Raw genomic sequence first — 14528 nt, 5'->3', positions numbered from 1 at the left:
CTAGAAAAACAGCTGTGCAGAATGGCTGAGTGTGTAATAATCTTAGCAGAATGCCTTTTAGAAACCAGCAGCTGGGTGCCAGTAATATTTTGTGGCTTTCACCACCCTCTGCAGTGACTTAAGCATGTGTGCCCTACCAGGATATGATGCTGCAAGTGAAGAAGGAATCCAGACAGCACCTGTGAGACATATCAAGAAGGCATTGGTGAATTTGGCAATAGACAAACTGTGCTGTTCCATCATCAGTTAATCAGTGATTGTTACTGTATGAAATTTAAACAAGCTCATCATTTCCACAGCACCCCACAAAAAGCCACAGCTTAAACCATTCTAGCCTATGACCTGCTCCTTAATTTTTGGACATTAAAAGTCAGATGGTCCTGGGACCGCTGAGTCAAGCAGATTGGTGATCAGGCCTATGACGGTGATGTCAGTAGCATTTTTAATGATGGAGCTGTTGTGGTATATGGACACACAGTCACACCGGGGTATTAGCACACTGCCTGTGTTGTAGTAAAGCACAGAAGATATGATGCTGGCAATCTGTAAAGCCGAGGTCTGTTCACTATGAAGTCTAAAATCCAGTTCTGTTGGCACAACAGTGTTGAATGCTAAGCTATTGTCTGTATAACATACCTCTGCAAGAGCAGTTTGTACATTATCCAGATGTGCCAAGATGATACGAAGTATAAGACTTAACTGTTGTACCAGTGTGCATCATGGAGATGGTGAAGTGGAGCAGAGTTATGAAATTTCTAAGTTAAAATTTAGTAAGAAGACTGAATGAGTATAGTTAGTTATAAAATGAGTTATCACATGCAACACACAGACTCTTATGGACATGAAAAGGATGAATAAACAGATAAGCACATTTTAAATATTGCAAAAGATGTAAATCATAAAACAGTGTGGCACAGTGGTAGTGCTGCTGCCTCAGAGTAAGGAGACCCGGGTTCGCTTCCCAGGTCCTCCCTCCATGGAGTTTGCATGTTCTCCCCGTGACTGCGTGGGTTTCCTCCCACAGTCAAAGGCATGCAGGTTAGGTGTATTGGCAATCCTAAATTATCCCTTGGGGTGTGTGTGTGTGCCGTGCAGTGGGCTGGCGTCCTGCCCAGGGATTTGTTTCTGCCTTGCCCCCTGTGCTGGCAGGGATTGGCTCCAGCAAGCCCCCGTCATCCTGTGTTAGGATATAGCAGGTTGGAGAATGACTGACTGACTGAATAATTAGATTTAATTAGACTTCCATCTTGAACTTGTTAGCCAACAGTCTAGGTCTTGAAAGTTAAAGTGATGTATCAAAACGCAAAGATCATTGTTCTAACTACCACATAGGGAAGTGTAACCTGTGGGGGGCATTTTAGCACCCAAACCCTGGACACAACCACACACATAGAAGTTCCAGGTTCAAATATGAATACATTTTAAAGAAATAAAACACACAATCCCAGTCAGGATATCCACCCGTGTCCTCCATCCACTATATGGGTCTTTTGAGCAGACAAGGAACTATTGAACCAGGTCAGAAAACCAATCCATCCCCACCTTTCTTAGAACAGCAGCAGGTGATGGGAGCTTTTTTTTTTTTACCCCGTATCTCATCAAAATATGAGTGCATATCCATCATGCAGTCAAAAGTAAATATCAAGGACAATATGATTTCTTCAATATCTTCATCGTCTCCCCTTTCATCTAATTTTCCAATTGTGTGTGTTTCTTTCATCCTTGTCCATATCCAGAATTCTTGGCCTGAGTTCTGTCCCAACACATCGGTCACAAGCGGTCAGGATGTTTTTGATCAATGAAGACTTTTTTTGTGAAAAGAAAACAGTGAAGTGTGAAGTATTTTATTAGGAATATCAACACATTAACTCCACTTTCACTCAAAGTACAGTCGAATTGGCTTATGAAATAAACACACCAATATGACCAAAGCATGTCATAGGAATGCTTAGCTGTATTGATTTCTCTTGCTTTTTGCCTCTACTGTACTCCCTGTATTCATTAGGTAGAGCAAAAAAGAAAAAATAAACTCCAGTGTACAACCATAGCATTTCATCTTCAAGGGAATGACATGTCTAGTTAGAAACCATTGAGAAAGTGCACAAATAATTAAAAATGACTAAGTGCTCTGAAGTGAAAAAAGCATACAATTTTATTTACTAATACATTGCTGTAAGACACATTTCAATTCAATCTGTACGTCTACAGGAATAGTACTTAAGTGAGTACCTAAAAGACAAAAATAGCCTAATTACCACAATATAGTCACTTGTGGAGGCCAAATTCAACAATTCAAATAATATGTAATTTAAATGTTCCCAATTTAGTAAGTATACTTAAAACTACTAAAACATTCACTAAACATATTCCAATAGAAATGCTACATGTAAAATGTTATATGTAACTTAAAGTGTTTACCTGAAGCAAACAATCACTCCATTCTAGACTGAATAATGACTGAATGATATCGAAAAGGAAAAAGAGAATCCTTACCTTTAAGGCATTTCCTGTGTTTGAGCTGGTAAGAATCATTTCACTACATACAGTACCTGATAAGGCTGTGCCTTTGTGAGAACCACATTTTCCATGCTACAAGGCACAGCAATACAGATTATTAAATATTATGCATTTCTGCAAATCAATTATGTAGCATTTCTATAATTTTAATACATTACAATTTGCTAACAACTACACATAGCCATATGCTGACCTGCAAATGCAGTTAATGCTACCTAATGCCACAGATGAAACTGATCTTTGAAGAACAAGGAAAACAGTCAAAAAGCAAGCCTATGAAGCCATTCATTGCCTAAATTTTAAGAACAGTAAAGTAAATGTGATACTATTCATTGTAGGGGCATAAATAATTCAGTCAACATTTTCAAAAATACATGCATTATAAAAGTTTGGGTATTTGTAGATGAAAACACTTGACTTTCTACTGTATTCCAGTTCAATAGTCTCATACCACATTATACTTTTACAAAATATATTTTACATTATCACATATGGAGTAAGCATACATAATATCAAGCCCTTGTGAAATGGGTGAGTGAGTGAGAAAAGGAGAGATAGGCAGCATATGCTTCAGTAATGGAAAAGAAGGGGAAGAGAGAGAAAGGTCCTTGCTGTTCCCTATCTTGGCAATTATTTCTGCTTCCAGTAATTCCAGACATTTAATAAATCAGTTAGAGCACACAAAACTGGCATTGTTAAGACCACTATTCTCTTCCCCACCATAATGGCATTAACACAGGGCTGAAGACAGTGAAGGCCTCACTGGAGGCCCGGTTTATGACCTGTTGGTCAAAGACATTTTGTGAAGTTCTAATATATAAAATGAGCATCAGGGAACTTTTAAACTGAGAATTTGGAAGCACTACCTGTGGTACACAGAATGTCCTACTTCCCATGTGGAAAAATACTATAAGCTGACAAATTCTGATAACTGATCTTCCCTTAAAAAAAGCTTGAAAAGTTACACACCATTAATGCTGGCTTTAGTATGAGAACACACTTAAGAAATGTACATCAGGAAATTGTAATAAATTCTATTAATAAAAAATAACATGCTATTTATTTTAATCAAAACAAACATTGTAATAAAAGATACAGCCAATGATGCTTTTAAACATTTATGAAAATATATTATATGTTGCAGGTCAATTGTAGCTAATGTAACTCCACGTTTACGTTCTTAAACATTAAAGTATTTGTACTATGATCTTTGTCATATTCTACTAAATATTTTTAAAGAGAAAATTGTGTTAATAAACAGTCATGAATTAATTAATCTAAAATTAATCAAAGCAAGCTTTTCAAAAGGTGGAAAAGTACACAGTATACTATTTTGTCAAATAAAATCTTGTCAAATAAGATCTAGCTGCATTCAATTGTGTTAAAAGTGTCAATTGATCAAAGTTTACAAGTTCTGAGAGCTTCACATCCCTCCATGGACCACCACTGTCCTTTTGTGGCTTTGTAAGTGACTAATAATGCCTGTATAAACTGTTCTTTTATAGCAAAATTGTCAAGCAAACTACAGAGCACCAAACACAACTGTAGGTTCCTCTGTGGACTTAAATACACATATGTTTCTCTAATGAATATGAAATAGATATAATGTTCTTAAAACTGACAAATATGCACAAGAACAAACATTTCACTTTATTTCAAAAAATCTTCAAAAGCCGTATTTTTGAAGGATGCAGGAGAGGTAAGCATGAGAAGTTGAATATTGTTTTAAGACCAATGTGAGCGGACAGACTACGAGTATAACATGCATGTGCGGAAAGCTGTGCAAGAACCAACGTGGCCTAAAAATCCATCAGGCCAGAATGAAATGTCTGGAGCAGGAGAAGGAGGTGCAACGCACAGGTCTTGGACCTGGTGAGACGCAGGAGGAGCCCGGCCAGGAGGCAACCCACAGAGCCCAGTCCCTCCACGCACCTGAGCCTCCCGACTCCGGCAGAGTAGTTCCACAGCAGCGGATTAAGTGGCCTCCAGCCAGCAAACGGAGAGATTGGATGCAGTTTGATCAGGACGTGTCCAATATTATCCAAGCCACAGCCAAAGGAGATGTCGACAGGCAACTCCAAACAATGACCACGATCATCGTCAGTTATGCCTCTGAGAGGTTTGGTCAGGTGGAGAAGGGTAAGACCAAGTCCACCTCATATACTATGAACCGCAGGGCCCTCAACATACATCAAATACGGCAAGAGCTTCGAACCCTCAAGAAGCAGTACAAGACAGCTTCTGATGAGGAAAAGCAGGCATTGGCAGAACTGCAGAACATCCTGCGGAAGAAGCTGTTGACCCTCCGCAGAGCAGAGTGGCATAGGAGGCAGGGAAGAGAGAGAGCAAGGAGGCGGGCAGCCTTTATTGCCAATCCCTTTGGTTTTACGAAACAACTGCTAGGGGATAAGCGCAGTGGGCATCTTGTGTGTTCATCGGAGGAAGTGAAGCGCTTCCTCCAGGACACATTGAGAGATCCTAGGAGGGATCAAGATCTCAATGCCAATAAAGCCATCATCAACCCTGCCCTCCCAATAACAGCATTCAAGCTGGGGGAGCCAAGTCTGAAGGAGGTAGAGGAGGTCATCAAGGCAGCCTGATCAGCTTCCACTCCAGGCCCAAGCGGCGTACCATACCTTGTCTATAAGCGCTGCGCTTCTCCAGCACCTATGGAAGAACTTGAAGGTGATCTGGCGAAGACGGAAAGTCGCTGACCAATGGAGGTGTGCTGAGGGGGTATGGGTCCCTAAAGAGGAGAATTCCAGGAACATCGACCAGTTCCGAATGATCTCCCTGCTGAGTGTAGAAGGTAAGGTATTTTTCAGCATCATTTCCAAAAGACTGACAGAGTTCCTCCTAAAGAATAACTACATCGACCCCTCTGTTCAAAAGGGGGATTCCTGGAGTCCCTGGCTGTCTGGAGCACACAGGTATGGTAAACTCAGCTGATCAGAGAGGCTCACGAGAACAGAGGCAACCTTGCTGTGTTGTGGTTAGACATGGCCAATGCCTTTGGGTCTATACCACACAAGCTGGTTGAGCTTGCACTACATCGCCACCATGTTCCCAGGAAAATCAAGGATCTGATCCTGGATTATTATAACAATTTCAGGATAAGGGTCACTTCTGGGTCAGAAATATCAGACTGGTATCAGCTTGGCAAGGGGATAATAACAGGGTGCACCATCTCAGTTATTCTTTTTGCCCTTGCCATGAATATGATGGTCAAGGCAGCCGAGGTAGAATGTAGAGGGCCCCTGACTAAGTCGGGTGTACGACAGCCCCCGATAAGAGCCTATATGGATGATCTAACCATCACAACAACATCGGTCCCAGGGAGCAGGTGGATCCTACAAGGTCTTGAGAGACTCATCACATGGGCAAGGATGAGTTTTAAGCCTTCCAAGTCAAGGTCCATGGTGCTGAAGAAGGGGAAGGTGACTGATAAGTATCAATTTGCTATTGCAGGAACAGTCATCCCATCCATCACAGAGCAGCCAGTCAAGAGTTTGGGGAAAGTCTTTGACTCAAGTCTGAAAGACACAGCTGCCATTCAGAAATTCACACAGGAGCTTGGGACATGGCTCACCAAAGTAGATAGGTCTGGCCTGCCTGGTAGGTTTAAAGCCTGAATCTATCAGCATTCAATCCTGCCCCGGGTCCGATGGCCTCTGCTGGTATATGCAGTCCCATTTTCAACAGTTGAGTCCTTTGAAAAGAAGATCAGCAGCTTCCTTCGGAGGTGGTTGGGACTCCCACGCAGCCTCACCAGCGCAGCACTGTATGGAACTAGGAACATCCTGCAACTACCATTTAGAGGCCTCACGGAAGAATTCATGGTAGCACGCACCAGAGAAGTCCTACAGTACAGGAACTCAAAGGACTGTAAGGTGTCAGCAGCTGGCATTGAGGTGAGGACAGGCAGGAAGTGGAGGGCGGAGAAGGCTGTGGAGGTGGCAGAGTCACGCCCGAGACAGAAGGCTCTGGTTGGCACCGTGGCAACAGGTAGAGCAGGTCTGGGCTACTTCCCAAAGACCCAGGTCGGCAAGGCCCAGGGCAAGGAGAGAATCCATCTACTCTAGGAAGAGGTCCGAGCAGGGGTGGAGGAAGAGAGAGTGAGCAGGGCAGTAGGACGCCGGCAACAGGGTGCGTGGACAAGGTGGGAGAGCACTCTCCAGCGTAGGATCACATGGTCGGACATCATGCAGGTAGATTTCTTTCGTGTCCGGTTCCTGATGCAGGCGGTCTACGATGTCCTGCCAAGTCCAGCAAAGCTCCACGTCTGGGGAAAGAGCGAGACACCATCCTGCCCACTTTGTTCAAGAAGAGGCTCTCTAGAACATCTACTAAGCAGCTGTCCTAAGGCATTGGCAGATGGACGCTACCGGTGGCACCATGACAAGGTGCTCAAGGCAGTTGTTGAAAGCTTGACTGCAGCCATCAAGACAAGCAAACACATCCACGGCCCTAAGAAGTCAGTTACCTTCATTAAAGCGGGAGAGCAATCCCAGGCAAAGGCAGTAACAACAGGTCTCTTCCACACAGCCTCTGACTGGCAGCTGCAGGCTGACTTGGGAAACCAACTAAAGTTCCCGCAGCAAATTATAACTACACCACTCCGGCCAGACATGATCATTACATCTGAGGCCTCAAAACAGCTGATCATGCTGGAACTGACAGTGCCCTGGGAAGAACGTATTGAGGAAGCTAGGGAGAGGAAACGTGCCAAGTACCAGGAGCTGGTACAGGAGTGCAGGGGCAGAGGCTGGGGGGTACTCTATGAGCCCATAGAAATAGGTTGCAGAGGATTTGCAGGTCACTCACTCTGTAGAGTCCTCACACGGTTGGGCATAACAGGAGCGGCCAAGAAGAGGGCCATTAAATCCGCAAGTGAAGCCGCAGAGAAAGCCTCAAGGTGGCTTTGGATGAAGAGGGCCGATCCGTGGATTGCTACTGGGACACAAGTTGGGGAGTGATCAACCCCGGCTGGGTCACCTGAGCGAGGGTGTATGATGTTGCGAGACCCGAAACGCCTGATGACCTTAGGATACAACACTGATGATGTGTCCCAGTGCATCCAGGTGATGTTTCTTATACAGTAAAGAGTTTAAACAAACTATACTATCATTGAAAGAATTTTACAAAATAATACTAATAATAATAATAAATAACTGCCTGTTATTTCCCCTATTGTTTAGAGTCTAATTTGAACTATCTTGAACAGGAGGTAATTGAATATTGCTTTAACACTTGATTTTTGTTTATAGCTACTTGTTAAAATTTTCCGTTATGTGCTGTAAATATATATTCAGAACTATGAAACAAGATCTAAAGTGACCCAAGTATTACAGTAGATTTTTCATTGCATAATTTTATTCTATTTGGTGTTACTCCAGATTTTTCTGTAAGAGGAACATGTGTGTTTCTAGATCCAGGGCTATTTGAATCATATGTAAATATTTTAACCCAAAATTATATGAGTGTAAATCATTGTCAAAAATGTGATCTACAGGTCTCTTAGTTTACAATTTGAATTTTGTCCCAGATACATTTTAGACACTTTTCAAAAATATATATGTGTCTAATAACAATTTTTCCAGAATGATTTGCATGCTTTGTACTGAATTAAAAAAAAAACATATTTTGTGAATTCCTGAATTCTAGACTATTTCTTAAACTGTAATTGAGAGATTTTCCATCACTCCATAAGGTCATCTAGGGGTTAATTGCTTGGAATTTGTTGGTAAGAAAAACTTAGAAAGCTACAACCTGTGTTTTCATCCAAACTAACTAGCATTGCATAGAACTAGATATTAATAAAAGATGAGGAAAGTTAAGTGTGTTGATTTTGTATTTCAGATACTTAAAAATAGTGTGTTGCTGAAAGATTATATTTAAGACAGAGTATTTTCAAAGGATGCAAATACATTATCTCTATACAGTAAATACTGTATCTCTAAAAGTCTGCATGCCTTGCCAGTGGCTGTTTGTAATGTATGGTGCTCAGGTTCAAACCCCCCTCCCCAATTTTATAAAAACTATAGTTAAATTAAGTAGATAATGTGAAATAAACATGAAGTTATTTTGTTTATTTTCACAGTGTACCTGGTGTCAACACATGTCAACGTCCATTAAAAATTGGTTTCGACTTGTACTTGTTTAATTTTTGTATGAATACCTATACACTGTGTGCACAATTATTAGGCAAGTGAGTATTTTGACCATATCATCATTTTTAATGCGTATATTCCATCTCCAAGCTGTATTAACTTGAATGCTTATTGGATTTAAGCACGTCAGGTGATGTGTATTTGTGTAATAAGGGAGGGTGTGGCCTAAGGAGATCAACACCCTATATCAAGGTGCACAGAATTATTAGGCAGCTAGTTTTCCTCAGGCAAAATGGGCCAAAAAAGAGATTTAACTGACTCTGAAAAGTCAAAAATTGTAAAAGTCTTTCAGAGGGATGCAGCACTTTTGGAATTGCTAAGATATTGGTGTGTGATCACAGAACCATCAAACATTTTGTTGCAAATAGTCAACAGGGTCGCAAGAAATGTGTTGAGAACAAAAGACGCAAATTAGCTGCCAAAGATTTGAGAAGAATCAAACGTGAAGCTACCAGGAACCCATTATCCTCCAGTACTTTCATATTCCAGAGCTGCAACCTACCTGGAGTGCCCAGAAGTACAAGGTGTTCAGTGCTCAAAGACATGGCCAAGGTAAGGAGGGCTGAAACCCAACCACCACTGAACAAGAAACATAAGTTGAAACGTCAAAACTGGGCCAAGAAATATCTGAAGACAGATTTTTTTCAAAGGTTTTATGGACCGATGAGATGAGAGTGACTCTTGATGGACCAGATGGATGGACCTGTGGATCAGTAATGGGCACAGAGCTCCACTCCAACGTGGAGGTGGGGTACTGGTATGAGCTGGTATTTTAAAGATGAGCTAGTTGGACCTTTTGCATTGAAGATGAACTCAAAATCAACTCCCAAACCTACTGCCAGTTTTTCAAAGACACTTTCTTCAAACAGTGATACAGGAAAAAGACCATGATTTTTATGCAGGCCAATGCTCCATCACTTGCATCGAAGTTCTCACTGCGTGGCCAGCCAGTAAAGGCCTTAAAGATGAAGGAATAATGACATGGCCCCCCTTCCTCATCTGACCTAAACCCTATCGAGAACTTGTGGGCACTTCTTAAATGCTAGATTTACGGGGGAGAAATACAATACACCTCTCTGAAGAGTGTCTGGGAGGCTGTAGTCACTGCTCCACAAAAAGCTGATCGTCAACAGATCAAGAAACTGACAGACTCCATGAATAGAAAGGCTTATGACTGTTATTGGAAAGAAGGGTGGCTATATTGGTCATTCATTGATTGATTTTTTTGAAATGTCAGAGATGTTTATTTGTAAATTTTGAGGTGTTTGTTCATTATTCTCACTATAACAGATGAAAATAAACAAGTGAGATGGGAAAATTTTCATTTTTCCTTTAGTTGCATAATAAATCTGCACACTAATAGTTGCCTAATAATTGTGCGCACATATGTATTCCCCTGATGATGTTCACACTCACATTTCTGTTGTGAAACATTCAGGTTTCAGGTTTATTAACATTTTGGGATTGACTGATAGCACTGTGTTTGTTCCATATTAAAATTAATCCTCAAAAATACAACTTGCTTAATAATTCTGCACTCCCTGTATGTCCTGAGTGAGGACTCCGGCCAAATGACAGTGCATGTAAGTCCTTAATCTTTTGGCAAGCAGGTGACCTGAACTGCCCTTTAATTGGTTGCTTTCGCATTCTTTTCTGTACCACAAACACTCTCACATTTATTGGCAGCAAATCAGTATTGTTGTAGGTTTTTTTTTTTAATCTAATGTGACTGAACAATTATTGACACACTATTTCAAGCTCACTTCAATGGTTCACAGTTTATACCTGTCATTAATGCAACTACAGATGAGCAAGTGCAGCTTTACAGAGATGGTAACTTCAAGTGGAACTTCAGAAATCAAAGAAAATGGTTATTTCTTTAATTAAATACCCCTTCATAAATTGTTCATTTGAAGAAAAGAAAATAAAGGAGCTTGGACCAGACCGACCTGACTTAAGAATTCAGCAATGGGCAAATGATTAAGAACAAGCTTACATAGTGATTTTCTCCTCTCTTGTTGTGACAAACGGAGTTGGCTAACTGGATGTGGTATAAGTAATGCCTTTTTTGCTTTCCCTGTTTGCTGTTTCAAAGTGTTGATCCAATGTGCATCAATGTGGCATGAGACCTAAAAATCTTTCTGAAAAATGCAAGCGGAATGAAAGTAGCTGCAGTCATCTACAGCATGTTTTTTCAATGGCACAGTGGTACACTGTGAGGACTGCCCAAATTTTTTTACCAGCCATCACTGCTTGTGACAACCGTAGATTAAAGATGGCATGTTAGAGAAGGCCATATTTTGGAGTGAATAATGAATAAATGGGTTAATGGTAATTAACATTGAGTGGCACACAGCACAAAGCATATAAAGAGGATTTTTTGCAAGATTTCCTTTCCATGGCTAATAGTGAAGATGAAGGCTTCTTCCAAAGTTTTAGTGTATATAACATATTTGCCCGAGAAGTGCAGCAAGCGAAAGCATGAGTGGCATCTTATATACGCACATAGTGTTTTACAGCACCAGAAAAGTACAACTGGAAAACAAACCTAGAGTAAAAAATTAATCAAATCCATCAGTAAAAGGTTTAGATGGAGTAAAAGTTGACATCCAACGAGAAGTAACCAACAGAGTGAAGGGGTGAACGTCCAGCGGATGGTGAAATTCAAAGCCTAAAGTCTCCTAGCAATTTAGCTGAATGCAGAAAGCACAGAAGCTTCTACAGACAAGGATAAAGATTAACTTGCTGCCTAACCTAAGTTCCATCTACTCTCTGCCACCCAAAGCCACATCTATATAGAGTGTGTCTTGCAACATTTACAGTTCTGGTTTTCTGGCCAACAATACAGAAAGCTTCACCTGCCAAAAACGCTTAAATAATTTAGAGTTGGTAGGGTAAATACTCCCTTTAGATGACTGCATTAGGAACTTGATAATGATTAAGCAACCCAAAAATTATACTGACTCTATCAGTCAATCCAACTACTTGTTCCTTTGACCCAGTGCCAACAAAACTAGTAAAAAGATCAATGGATGTTCTGACAGCATCTACTCTTAGGACTTTAACTAGCTCATTACTGAATGGTGAAGTCTTCCGTATGCACTAAAACTATCAAACCATGACTTAAAAAGTTAGACCTGTCCCCACATACACTTAATAATTATAGACCCATTTCAAATGTAACCCTTTTCTCTAAAATACTGGGAAAAGTAGTTGACAATCAGCTTCAATCTCACCTTACATATTACAGTTTATTTTAGAATTTCCAGCCTTGCTTCCGTACTGGTCATAGTACATAAACAGCACTAACATGTGTTGTAAAGGACATCTAATATCCTATGATAAAGGAAATTACAATGTATTTATTTTGTTAGATTTAACCACAGCATTTGATGCCATCGATACTTCTATTTTAATACACAGGCATAAGGCATTAATTCATGCAATTACTTCTAGTAGGATTGACTACTGCAATGTTGTGTTCACTTGTTGTTCAAACTGTTCTTTATACAGCTATCAGTTAATTCAAAATGCTGCTGCAAGAATTATTACAAGAACAAGAAAGTGCAAACCTATATCTGCAGTTCTTATGTCCTTACACTGGCTCCCAATTAAGTTTAGGGTATAGTTTAAAATCTTTCTTTTAACATATAAAGCCTTAAATGACCAAGGCCCTGATACTTTTCTGAACCTACAGACCTGAGTGCACATTAAGATCTCAAGATGCTGGCCTACTTATGATTCCAATTATTAATAAAATAACAGAGGGAGGTTGAGCTTTTCATTTCAGGGCCCCAAAGCTGTAAAATGAATCTGCCTGTTGCTAATAAAAGGCACTCCTCCTCGCTCAGCTTTTAAATCCATACTAAACAATCACTGCTTCAGTTAAGTATATATTGACTAGAGCGCAAAAGAAATTGACACTGAGAGAAAATTAAAAAAAAATAATTGTTATTATCCATTCAAGAGCTCAGTAGCACAAGTTAACTGAACCTTAATAATTGTCACAGTGTGACAGATAGGGGGCACTATCGCTCCCTTGAACCCCTGTCTACGACTCCAGACACCAGGTAAAAGTCCAATACTTGACTTTATTAAATCGCCACAGTGCACAAAGCACCCTCTCCTCCACTATGCTCATACAAATCACAATCAATAACGATAATACAATCCTCCAACTCCCAGACGCGTTGGCACCCTTCCACCCAGCTCAGCTCGCTGTCTGGGAGCTCTCACAGTCCTTTTATATTCCCTGACCCAGAAGTATTCCCAACCCCAGTCCATGTGATGCTGTATCACTTCCGGGTCAGGTAAAAAGTTCTTTTCTTCACCCTGGAAGCCCGTCACTCTTCCTTTGATGAACTTCCGGGTCATAGGGCACAAAGAAGTCTTTGGTCCTCCCTGCAGCTCCCTCTTGCAGACCCTGTGGTATCCAGCAAGGCTGAGGATAAAAACTACATAGTCCATGACTCCCTGCTGGTCTTCGGGGCACCTCCATACTGCAGGGAGGGCTCCATCTGGCGGCCTGGGGGTATTGGCCAGGATGACAAGCCGGCCAAAGGTCACAACAGAAACACACACTTAGACAACTGCAGCTGCTGGGCTACATACGTTTGAGAAGTCCCTGTGTCTGCATCAATATCTTTCTGTGATTCTATTGTATCACTGTATGATATAGCAACACCAAACAGTTTAGATAAGTATTGTGATCTATAGATATACAATGTGTTACAACACTAAATTTCTTTAATTATTTGTTTAGTCGCGTACTCAGCAGTTGAATGCTGTGCAGCCTTATCTGTACATCTATTAGTGTTGTTGGATAGATTTGTTGATTCAGATGTTTTGTGTACAGAAATCTGAATCTCCTGGGGCTCTTCTTTCAGCTGTTTTAGCAGCAGTCCTTTTGATGAAATGTAAGACACCATTTACTTCAAATACATAGTTTGCATTTCATATTTTCATGAATATAGCTCCCAATTCTTTCGGACTTACATTGACTCCTACACTATCATTGTAACACTGGACAATCAAGAGCACATGCAGCACCTGTGATAACATATCAGTCATGTTCACTTTTTGTCCATTGATGCCACTAAATGCAAATGTAAAATCTGATGCTACAGAAAGACTTTTCCCTTGCATCATATTATGTTTATCATATGTGGTTATGTTTATTGCACACATAATATATTTTCATATCTCTAATAAGGATTTTTCAGGAGGCTTTTCAACTGTACACGGTGCATTGTAAACAGGAACTCCAGACTCAACAAGAACACCTCTGATATTCACAGTTCACAATTACTGCCCCTACTTTGACCACTGCTTTCATGAGGCAATGGATTAGTTCAGTAATGTGACATTCAGTGAGCTGTCTGATCCCACTCGGTTTTAAGCAAAATTCACTTACGGTTGTCTCCAGATGTATATATTATACAGTATGTCTGGCTTTAGCTAGACTACTTCAGATCAGAACTTTTTTTATGTCAATAACAGCACCCCAAAAAAATTAAATGTGCGAAAATGCTAAATATGAGAGTATTAATTCAGTTTTCTTTTGTACATGTTTTTTCATGGAGGTCCAACCACTGTTATTTTGGCGAATTAGAACATTAGAACACTCTAGACGAGAACAGGTCATTCAGCCCAACAAAGCTCGCCAGTCCTCTCCACTTATTTCTTCCAAGAAAACAAAGTCGAGTTTTGAAAGTCCCTAAAGTCTTACTGTCTACCCCACTACTTGGTAGCTTATTCCAAGTGTCTATTGTTCTTTGTGTAAAGAAAAACTTCCTAACGTTTGTGCGAAATTTACTCTTAACAAGTTTCCAACTGTGTCCC

The 14528-nt window shown here is 40.6% G+C and overlaps 1 pseudogene; it reads left to right on the top strand.

Annotated features, from left to right (window-relative positions):
- Positions 1–4274: 4274 nt before the first annotated feature.
- LOC120522259 lies at positions 4275–7530 on the top strand (annotated as a pseudogene).
- The last annotated feature ends 6998 nt before the right edge of the window (positions 7531–14528 follow it).

This window comes from Polypterus senegalus, unplaced genomic scaffold (genome assembly GCF_016835505.1).
Source record: "Polypterus senegalus isolate Bchr_013 unplaced genomic scaffold, ASM1683550v1 scaffold_3367, whole genome shotgun sequence".
Lineage (NCBI taxonomy): Eukaryota > Metazoa > Chordata > Cladistia > Polypteriformes > Polypteridae > Polypterus > Polypterus senegalus.
Note: the sequence above shows the minus strand (reverse complement) of the source record. Positions and strands in the feature narration are given on the sequence as shown.